The sequence below is a fragment of the Globicephala melas genome, chromosome 19, assembly GCF_963455315.2.
Source record: "Globicephala melas chromosome 19, mGloMel1.2, whole genome shotgun sequence".
Taxonomy (NCBI): domain Eukaryota; kingdom Metazoa; phylum Chordata; class Mammalia; order Artiodactyla; family Delphinidae; genus Globicephala; species Globicephala melas.
This window is the reverse complement of record NC_083332.1, coordinates 62,450,212-62,460,452: the sequence shown is the minus strand read 5'-3', so window position 1 is coordinate 62,460,452 and position 10,241 is coordinate 62,450,212. Positions and strand designations below refer to the sequence as shown.

Here is a 10,241-nt window from a genome sequence, read left to right as displayed (position 1 = left end):
TCCAATAAAAAACTGGAAGATGTGGCAATGCTGGCTCTGGCAGCCCCCTTCTGTCCCCCTGGCCCAGCAGGCGGTTGGCCCCTGACCCCTGTCCCACCACCCTGCCATCGTCTGCCTTCACTAGGTCCCTGTTATTCTTCCTGTGTCTCTTTTCTCTGGAACTGCTGTGACAGCTCCCCTGTTGGCATCCTGTCCTGTTCACACTGTTTCAGCAGGGCTGCTGCTGAGCCGTTCACTGCAGGGGCTGCTTGCAGGCTAAGACACACCCCTGTGCCCGGACGCCTTGCAGGTCCTGGTCACCTCTCTGCTGCTATCCCCCTAGAGCCCCACAAGGAGGCCCAAGCATCTCAGACTTAACTGTACAAAACTAAGCTCTCCCCCGCCACGTCTTTCCTGCCAATGTCGATTCCATCCCAGACATCTCTCTTTCTCTTACAGCCCACAAAATCTTGCCTACTCTATCTTCAAAACACATGCCAGATCACACTGTCTCACCAGTCCAGACGTCACTGCCACCTCTTGCCAGCTCCTCTGGGCTCCCATCATCTCCAGAGAGACTCTTTCTTTCTCTCTTTCTTTGGCTGAGACAGGTCTTAGCTGTGGCCCGCAGGATCTTCGTTGCAGCACGTGGGAGTCTTAGTTGCGGCATGTGGGATAGAGTTCCCTGACCAGAGATGGAACCCGGACTCCTGCATTGGGAGCGCGGAGCCTTACCCACTGGGCCACAGGGAAGTCTGGCGACCCTTTCAACAGTAGGTCCCTTCACCTCCCTGGGACCTGCTGTGGCTTACTTTACATTCAGAGTGAAATCCTAACTCTGAACTGGGACCCTCACCAGCCACTTCCCTCATCTCATTTGCTCCAACTTTGCTCTGTGCTTGTCGGGGCTCCTTCCTGCCCCCTCCTGGGGTGCTCTTCCTCAATTCACTTGCCTTCTCCCTCACTCTGTGATTCAGCTCAAAGGTCATCTTATCTGAGTCCTTCCCCAGCCCCCATTACTCCACATTTAATACAGGCCTTAGAATGGTGCCAGGCACACAGTAGGCACTTAAAAGCCCTCAATGTGTTCTGAACCAATGAGTGCTATCCCTCCAGACACCACGAGAGGAGAGGTGCTGTCCCTCTCTCCACCTTCAGGACATGGGTTAGTCTGCCCCTTTGCCCAGGGCTGTCCAACAGAAACAGAATGCAGCCAGGGTATGATTTAAAATTTCCCAGTGGCCACAATTAAAAAGAAAAAAGAAACAGGTAAAATTAATTTCAACACTATATTTTATTTAATGCAACTGTCTCAGATACTATCATTTCCACATGTTGTAAATACAAAAAATTTACTTTTTTTTTTGTGGTACGCGGGCCTCTCACCGCTGTGGCCTCTCCCGTTGCGGAGCACAGGCTCCAGATGCGCAGGCCCAGCAGCCATGGCCCACGGGCCCAGCCGCTCCCCGACATGTGGGATCTTCCCGGACTGGGGCATGAACCCATGTCCCCTGCATCGGCAGGCGGACTCTCAACCACTGTGCCACCAGGGAAGCCCTACTTTTTCTTTTTTTAAAATTTATTTATTTTATTTACTTTTGGCTGCGTTGGGTCTTCGTTGCTGTATGTGGGCTTTCTCTAGTTGCGGCGAGCGGGGGCTACTCTTCATTGCAGTACGCGGGCTTCTCATTGCAGTGGCTTCTCTTGTTGTGATACGTGGGCTCTAGAGAGCAGGCTCAGTAGTTGTGGTGCATGGGCTTAGTTGCTCCGCAGTATGTGGGATCTTCCCGGACCAGGGGTTGAACCCGTGTTCCCTGCACTGGCAGACGGATTCTTAACCACTGCGCCACCAGGGAAGTCCCCAAAATTTACTTTTTTACATTTTACATTCTTTTCTTCTTAGTACTAAGTCTTCCAAATCCAGTATTTTATATTCACAGCCCATGTCAACCTGGACTTGTCACATGTGACTGGGGCGGCCTCACTGGATGTTCTGCACCACATCTTACTTGGTAGTTCTTCTTTAACCTTCTGTCAGCACTTTGAGTGTCAATACTTAAGTAGGGAAACCTGCAAGCCACTCCCCAGACAAGACCTGATTTTCACTCAGTATTTTTAACTCCCCACACTGCTCTTTCAAAGCACTTATCATAGCCTGTAATTAGATACCTGTATGGCTATTTGATGAACTACCTTCTGTTCCTGGTCGTTCTCAGTGCCTGATTTAGTGCCTGGCCCATAGCAGACACTCAGTAAACATTTGTGCATTAATGTATTCAGTGGCTTAATTCTTTCCTTTTCTCTACTGTATATTTTTACCACATAGGTTCTGCTTCTGTGGAACTTCGCTTTGCTTTTGCCTTAGTATGTTTTCAGATTATTTCAAAGCAAATTGCCTCCTTATTCGTATTTCCTACTTTCAATTCTCTATTTGGTTGAGGTCAGTGTTTTTCTTTTTGTTTTTTAGGCCGCGCCGCGCGGCTTGCGGATCTTAGTTTCCTGTAAGGAAGCAGGTCTGAGAGCTGACTAGGTTGGCGGACGGTTGGTCCAGCACCCCTTGGACAGCGGCAGGTGCAGCCAACGCAAGACGGACTCGTTGTGAGCGGACAGAGCACCGATGGCCCCAGCCCCGGGCCCTCTCTTCGCGGGCGCGCCTCCGGACCAGCTGGCGCCGCGGCTGCACCGCAACACCGCGCCTTCAGGCGCCTTCCGCCCAGACCCGCTCCCGACCATTCCCCTCGCCGCTTCCGGCACTTGGGAAGGCCAATCGTCACGTCCGAGAACAAAAGACCCGCCTCCTCCGCCAGGCAGGTAGCCAATCCGGCTGCTCGCTACCCCAGCGTCCCGTGCGCCAGGACGCAAGACCTTGCCCAATCCGTCCGCGGACGTGCTTCTGGTCCCGCCCCTGACTGTGGTAGAAGCTGTCAATCTCGGCGTCCCCCGTGGTCCCGCGCGCACTTCCTTCCCGACGCCGTGACGTGCGCAGCCCTGTGCCCGACGGCGGCGGGCCAATGGCGGTGGTGGATACGGCGGGCCAATGGGAGGTAACGTCTCATGCGGCCCGCGCCGCCGCAGCCGCCGCCGGGTCCCGGAGCCAGAGGCCGCCCGAGCCGGAGCGCGATGGAGCGAGGGCCCCAGGCGGGGAGGCGCGGCCGAGCGCGCGGCCCGACGCCCCCTCAGTGAGCGCCCGACCGCCGCGGCGCAGCCCGAGGGCGGGCTCGCGTCTGCCCGCCTCGCCGCCGCGCCGGCGCTTGGAGCCCGCGCCGCCTTCCCGCTCGGGCCGCGGGCCGGGGACGGCCCGGGGCTGCATGGCCTCGCCCGCGCGCCGCCGCTGAGCCCTGGGCCGGAGACGGAGCCGGTGAGAGCCGCGGTCGCGCCGGGGTTGGGGCGGGCGCGGGGCGTGGGGCGGCCTTGGGGCCTGCAGGCCTTCCGCGCCGGGCGGAGCAGCGCAGCGGGCTTCGGCGGGCCTGGGGGCCGGGGTCCGGGGCAGCCGTGACGGGCCTCCAGGCCCTCCGGGCGGGCTTGTGGGGGGGGGGATCCGAGTGGGCCTGAGAGCCTGGGGGGTAACCGGGAGGGACGACGGCGGGTTTCGGACGGGCTTGGGGGCCGGGGGCAGACGGGGGTTTCAGGCTGGACTGGGGGGCAGACAGGGGCTGAGGGTGGGCTCTGGGTGGGCCTGGGAGGCCCAGAGGGCCGACGGGGGACTCCGGGTGGGCCTCGGGCCCTGGGGGCCCTACCGGGGTCCTGGGGCAGAGGGAGGGCTCTGGACGGGCGGGGGCCGACGGGGGTCTTCGAGGGGCCTGAGGAGCCGACGGGGGCTCTGGGCAGGCCTGGGGGGCCGACACGGGGCTGAGGGTGGGTTCTGGGTGAGCCTGGGGAGCCGGAGGGGCCACGGTGGGCGTGGGGACCTTGGGGTCCCGGGGCAGCAGTGAGGGGCAGACGGGGGGCTGCTGGGGGCTCCGGGCGGGCCTGGGGGGCCCGGGAAGCCTTGAGAGGCCGGCCGTGGGCGGTGCAGGGCCCCGGGCACCTGGGGAGCGGGGCGCCGACCTCTGACCCGCGGGAGGGGCGCCTTCGCGGTGTAGGCTGTAGTTGTTATTCCCAGCGTCCTATTATTATCGCTGTTTTGAAATGGGAGCAGGCGGCTTCGGGCTCTAAGCCGGAGGGGGAGGGCGAGCCGGGGCCCTGGAGGGAGAGGGGGCGTTGGGGCCGCAGGAGGCGCGTGGGCCCGCGGAGGGGCAGGAATGCGGGGCAGCGGTGCGGGGGTGTTTCGGGGGGAGGGTAGGCGGGACTGGGGGGCGGGTGGGAGGGAAGCGGCGGCGGCGGCTGCAACAGCAGCCCTTGGCCTCAAGGAACAATGTGAGACGTTGCCTGAAATGTTAATTTCCGTTCCTCATTTCATCATCCCCTGGCAGGGCGGTAGCTGTGAGAGCGCGTGCGTGTGTGTGGTGTGTTTGTGTGTGTGTGTGTGTGTGTGTGTGTGTGTGTGTGGTGTGGTGTGTGTGTGGGGTGTGTGTGTGTGTGTGTGTGTGTGTGTGTGTGTGTGTAGGGTTGGCCCTGCCACATGGATTCAGTCCCCTTTCAAAGAGGGATCGTGTTGTTGAATCTTGTGTCTCTGCCGTTTTGGGGGGAGTCTTAATTTTTCTTGAGGGCTGCTCTTTTCCTGGTGTCCCATCAAGGTTTTCTGCTTCTGTTGTGTTGTGAAAGCTAGTCTCGTATCCCAACTTCCGAAGAGTTTTGGAAGAGGCTTTGGGAGATTAAGCTGTCCTAAGAGGGCCCCGTGCTTCCAAAACCATTTTCTTTCTAACAGTTCAGATGCAGCAGGCTTAGGTTTCATGGTTTCTGTAGGTTATGAGAAGTTTTATGTTCGTTTGCAAGAACAGGATTTCTCAGCAGAGAAGTCAAATTTCAGGCTTTCTTATATCGGGAGAGAGTATTCTGAAGTGATTTTGCACAATGTCCTTAACATTCCTTTTCCCCTGAGCAGTGAGAGTGCGCTCAGTTGTTGAATTGGGGGGTGATGAAATGCCCTCAGCCAGAAGATGTAAGATGATACTGCTTGTAGAAGAAGTGCCATTGAAACAGTTACTATTTTTGGTTTGTGCAAACCCAGTCAATGGCATAACTTGGATAGTTCTAAATCAGAGACCCTGAGACTGTGTTTGATGCCTTTAGGACCTTGATTGCGCTTACTCAGTGTTGCTGTCCTGGAAGACCTGGAGTTCTGTTTGTGTTTTTTAGAATGATTGCACAAGTACTCTGGTATTACTTTGAAACTGTAGTTAGAAAGGAAAAAGGGAACACATCTTGCTCAACTTAGATTGTGACCCTTCATCCCCCGCCCTCCATTCAGCTGTTGTCCTCCCTCTGCGGTGTCATGCTCAGGAGCGGGCTCGCCTTTGATAGGCTGGCTCTCTGAACGGAGGAAACAAAGACCAAGTTGCTGTGACATTTTCCTCTGTTCTTTGTGTGTGCCTCTTGAGTTAGTTAAAAAGCTACCCACAGATAGTGCCAAATTTGACCCAGCTTTGAAACTTTGAAAAGATCTTTTTCTTCTAAACGTTTTTTTTTATCGTGGGAAAATATACATAACAAAATTTACCAGAAGTTTGTTTTTAAAGGTGTCACATAGTCTTGAATTCCTCCTTTGCAGTTGTACCTTTGTGCTGCCACTGTTGGATGTTTTCCTTTGGGCGTGCTGTGGGCCAGCCATGATAATCACACTGCACAGCAGGCCTTTCATCTCTCCAAACCAGATGGGCTGCTTGTGACTAGTGGCTGTCATCTTAGCTCTAATTACAGTGTTGATACAGTGACAAGTAGAACTTTCTACAAATAGAGTTAAAGAAGCTGTGCTATTTGTACTGGAGAATATTTTTCAAGAGGCGTTGTGTTGCGTGCCTTGAGTTTTTAAGTACATTTGACACAGTAAGGTTACGTTTCATCCAATATGAGAGGAGAGTTACTTTGCATAGGATGGCAATGAGCCCATCATCAACTAAATAACATAATTAGAGAGCGTCAGTAAATGCTGGTTCAGAGCATGGTCTGCATTTGTTGCCAAAATAAGTGTTTTGATCTGTCCATTAGTCCATGTAAGTCCCTTCATCTCTCATATGTAAGTATAATGGATGAGCTTCCTTGAAGAGCAAGATACTTGCTAGTTAATAGGTGCGAATGACGCTGCACTGCTTGCCTGGCTGTGTGCTGGGTCAGTTCACTATTGCTGTTCAGTCAGTGCTCTGTGGGGACTGAGTTTGGCCTGTTTGATAAACTTTGTACAAAAAATCGAATGAACGCAAATAAAAGTTACTGTCTTGAAATGTTTTCATGTGTGTTCTGTTAATTTGAATTTCAAATGGAATTTCTATGCAATTCAACTTTTTCAGTTTTATCTTAAACTCTGTGAAAGATGGCGTCAATCCCCAGCACCTGGAACGCAGGCAGTTAGAGATAATTGGTATAGAAAGCCTTTTTAAAAAGGCTTAGGAAATGATCCACTTCAACAACTCTCTGTTAATTCTTTTTTGTTGTTGTTGTTAATTCTTATAGAGATGTTTCTGTTTCTAAGCGGTTCTTTTTTTTGTTGTTTGATGCATCTTATTCTTGATATCTTTTAAGCCAGAGTCAGACTCAGCTGTGTACGTAAGTGTATGTTTTTGTTAGTATTCTTCTGTGCTTTTCTTAACTCCCGCTCTTTTCTCCCCATGTTAAAAATTTTCTTTAACTTCACCTTTCAACCAAATAGTGTTTTATATATATGCTAGAACTACAAGTATTATTATTATTATTATTTTTGCGGTACGTGGGCCTCTCACTGCTATGGCCTCTCCCGTTGCGGAGCACAGGCTCCGGATGCGCAGGCTCAGCGACCATGGCTCATGGGCCCAGCCACTCCGTGGCACGTGGGATCTTCCCTGACCGGGGCACGAACCCACGTCCCCTGCATCGGCAGGCAGACTCTCAACCACTGCTCCACCAGGGAAGCTCTACAAGTATTATTTTTATAAAAGTGTCCCAAAGGATTATTAACTGGCCTAACCCTGATTGTGTGACCCCCTGCCCCCACCCATGTCCTTCACTCAAGTCGTCTCAACTCTTCATGCTCCGGTTCCATTGGCCTTTCATTTCCTAGGTGACCCTCTGCCTGGACCAGGGTCTTGCTGAATGTCCATCATTGTCTCCCTTGCAAATCCTCACCGCCCCCCCCCCCCCCCATCAACACAGTTGATCAAATGTGTGATCACAGGGCTCTAAGCTGAATGAAGAGAGGCACGGTCTCTTTGTCACCCAGGGCCCAGCCTAGGCATGACCCTGGGCTTAGAATTGGCTCAGGAAGTATTTGTTGAATTGTTTAAAGGCAGTGTATGGAAGTGTTTGAGAAATTTTGAAAGGACATACTTAGTATCATGAACATTTATTTGATTGACTAGGAATTACACTATGTACATTTTAGCCATTTTCCTATTTGTTGTTATTACAGGTTTACTTGCGAAAGGTGTGGGGCATGGCTTTTAAAATTGGCACAGAACGAGAGATAAAGGAAATAAAGTAACGGTTGTCTTTGTGGAAGAAAAAGAATGCTTTCTGTGAAAGCAGCTTTAGTAGGACTGCGGTGCGGGGGCCACAGTCAGAGGCTCGCCAAGTGTGGTTTGCTGCTGCTGCTCATGGTGATGAGTACTTCGGGCACCTTCTGGCCGCGTGTCATGTGAGCAGTGTGGAGTCCTGTGAAAGGTTTAGAATTTTTTGATTTATGTTTTTTATTTCCTAAACGGTTGTAATAAAGAAGGCCAAAGCAATATAAATTCTCCAGAATGGAGGCAGGCCCCTTAACATTATTTATTTATTTTTGGCTGCATTGGGTCTTCGTTGCTGTGCGTGGGCTTTACGTTGGGGAGAGCGGGGGCTACTCTTCGTTGCGGTGTGCGGGCTTCTCTTTATGGTTGTTTCTCTTGTTGTGGAGAATGGGCTCTAGGCACACAGGCTTCCGTAGTTGTGGTGCATGGGCTCAGTAGTTGTGGCTCGTGGGCTCTAGAGCACAGGCTCAGTAGTTGTGGCACACGGGCTTAGTTGCTCCCCGGCATGTGGGATCTTCCCGAACCAGGACTCAAACCTGGGTCCCCTGTGTTGGTAGGCGGATTCTTAACCAGTGCGCCACCAGGGAAGTCCCTAGTTTTGGCATTTTAATGAAGAAAAAAAAATCTCTTTGGAGGGAATACACCAAAATGGAGTTGTGTTTTATTTTTTCCCTCCTTATGTTTGTGTTTTCTAAAATTTTAAAAATGAAACTTATGTATTTGGGAAAAGGTTGTTATTGAAAAGCCTAATCGTGGGCATAATTTGGGTGATAAAGACTTGAGTTCTTGGTTTAGATAACAGTAGATTTGTGTGGTTTTTTAACATTTTAGGTGGTAAGGGGTGAGGGGAATTGGTGGTTGTCAAAAACGTTTAAAGACATCATTCTAGAACTTGAGAAATCCTGCAGTTCACACTCTGGTCCTTTGAATAAAGAGTTAAGTGGGTTTTCAATGTGAAAATAGAAGAAGTCTGGCCTATTAATATAGCTCAGATTTTTCCAAGGCTGAAAGGACTGAAAATCCTTCTGTGATGCCCCCTCCGCAGCCAGGATGGAGGTAGGTGGCCGTTGGGAGCGGTGCTGAGTTAGAGCGTTCTTGCTGCTGGCTGAGGGCGAGACCCACGTGTCCAGTCTTGCCTTTGGCATCTGTGCAGTGAATTATTTATTATCCTGAAAATCTGTGGGTGCTCTTTTTCCACTTGCAAAGAAACCAACGTGCACCTCTTCACAAAATAAGAATGTTGGTCTTTGCTCAACTGAAAACTTTTTTTTTTTGCAGTACGCGGGCCTCTCACTGTTGTGGCCTCTCCTGTTGCGGAGCACAGGCTCTGGACGCACAGGCTCAGCGGCCATGGCTCACGGGCCCAGCCGCTCCGCGGCATGTGGGATCTTCCCGGACCGGGGCACGAACCCGTGTCCCCTGCATCGGCAGGCGGACTCTCAACCAGTGCACCACCAGGGAAGCCCTCAACTTAAAACATTTTTGATCACTGAGGTCAAAGAAAAGTATTTTGTCAAGGTTAAATAAAATTCATAAAATCCCCCCCTTTTCAGTTACTTGTTTAAAAAAAAAGTGACCTTTAAGAATGGCTGGGGTTGAAATTTAACTTGTAAATGCTTAATAACTTTGTGATATCAGAGATTACTTTTCATCTAAAATGTAGCAAATAGACTTCTTTTCTCAGCTCATTAGTAGTTAAGTGTCCCTTCCTCTCCCTCTTCCAGTGGCAGTCTTCAGACCCAGAATGCGAATGTCCTGGAATAAAGAACATTTCTAAATAGTGAGAACATTTTGGGAAGGTGCTTTGTTCATAAGGTTTGGGGTAAAGTTATGAATAGTGGGCTTTTTTTCTTTTAACTGCATTCATATCCAGTAAAATAAAGAAGACTTTCATTTAATTCTCGGTGATAATGTAGACTTGAGAATATTATGGCTGTACTGTGTAAACTTATCTAAAATAGAGAGCATGAGAAAAGCAGAGAAGAACCTTATTACTCTTAAGAAATTAAGCCTTGCTGGTATGTACCATGTTTCTAAATGCGGTTGTACATCCTGTAAAACAGGAAGTAAGAATAAAAAACAGCAAAACCCCAAAGCAGCACTCTTGAAGGAATTAACTTTAAAAAAAGTTACTAAAACACTGGACTAATTAAAGGATGTGCAGAACACTGTAAGAAATCTTGGCCTTTTTGGATGCTTACAGAGGAGAAAAGCCAGTCTTTTTTTTAAAAAATAACTTTATTTATTTTTGGCTGCGTTGGGTCTTCGTTGCTGCGCGCGGGCTTTCTCTAGTTGCAGCGAGCGGGGGCTACTCTTCATTGAGGTGCACGGGCTTCTCATTGCGGTGGCTTCTCCTTGCGGAGCACGGGCTCTAGGCGCGTGGGCTTCAGTAGTTGTGGCTCGTGGGCTCTAGAGCGCAGGCTCAGTACTCAGTAGTTGTGGCGCGCGGGCTTAGTTGCTTCGCAGCATGTGGGATCTTTCCAGACCAGGGCTCAAACCCATGTCCCCTGCATTGGCAGGCAGATTCTTAACTACTGTGCCACCAGGGAAGTCCCGAAAAGCCAGTCTTTAGGGGTCTGAAACTGTAGCCCTCAGGTGATTCTGATTTCAAAGAATTTATAGACTTTGTGAATTCTTTCTTTGCTGAGGTGTATGATTTGTTCCGTTTAGCTTTAGCTTACCTCCATA

At 50.9% G+C, this 10,241-nt stretch overlaps 1 protein-coding gene across 8 annotated transcripts in view; it reads left to right on the top strand.

Annotated features, from left to right (window-relative positions):
* Positions 1-3,231: 3,231 nt before the first annotated feature.
* The window catches only part of ANKRD11 (ankyrin repeat domain containing 11), a 168,753-nt gene continuing 161,743 nt past the window's right edge, over positions 3,232-10,241 (top strand). For 7 of the 8 annotated variants that reach the window (XM_060289796.1, XM_060289803.1, XM_060289799.1 and 4 more), the window contains exon 1: positions 3,232-3,337. The gene's annotated coding sequence lies outside the window, so the exon portion shown is untranslated. The remainder of the gene's footprint in view (positions 3,338-10,241) is intronic. The other variant, XM_060289801.1, reaches the window with a different exon arrangement.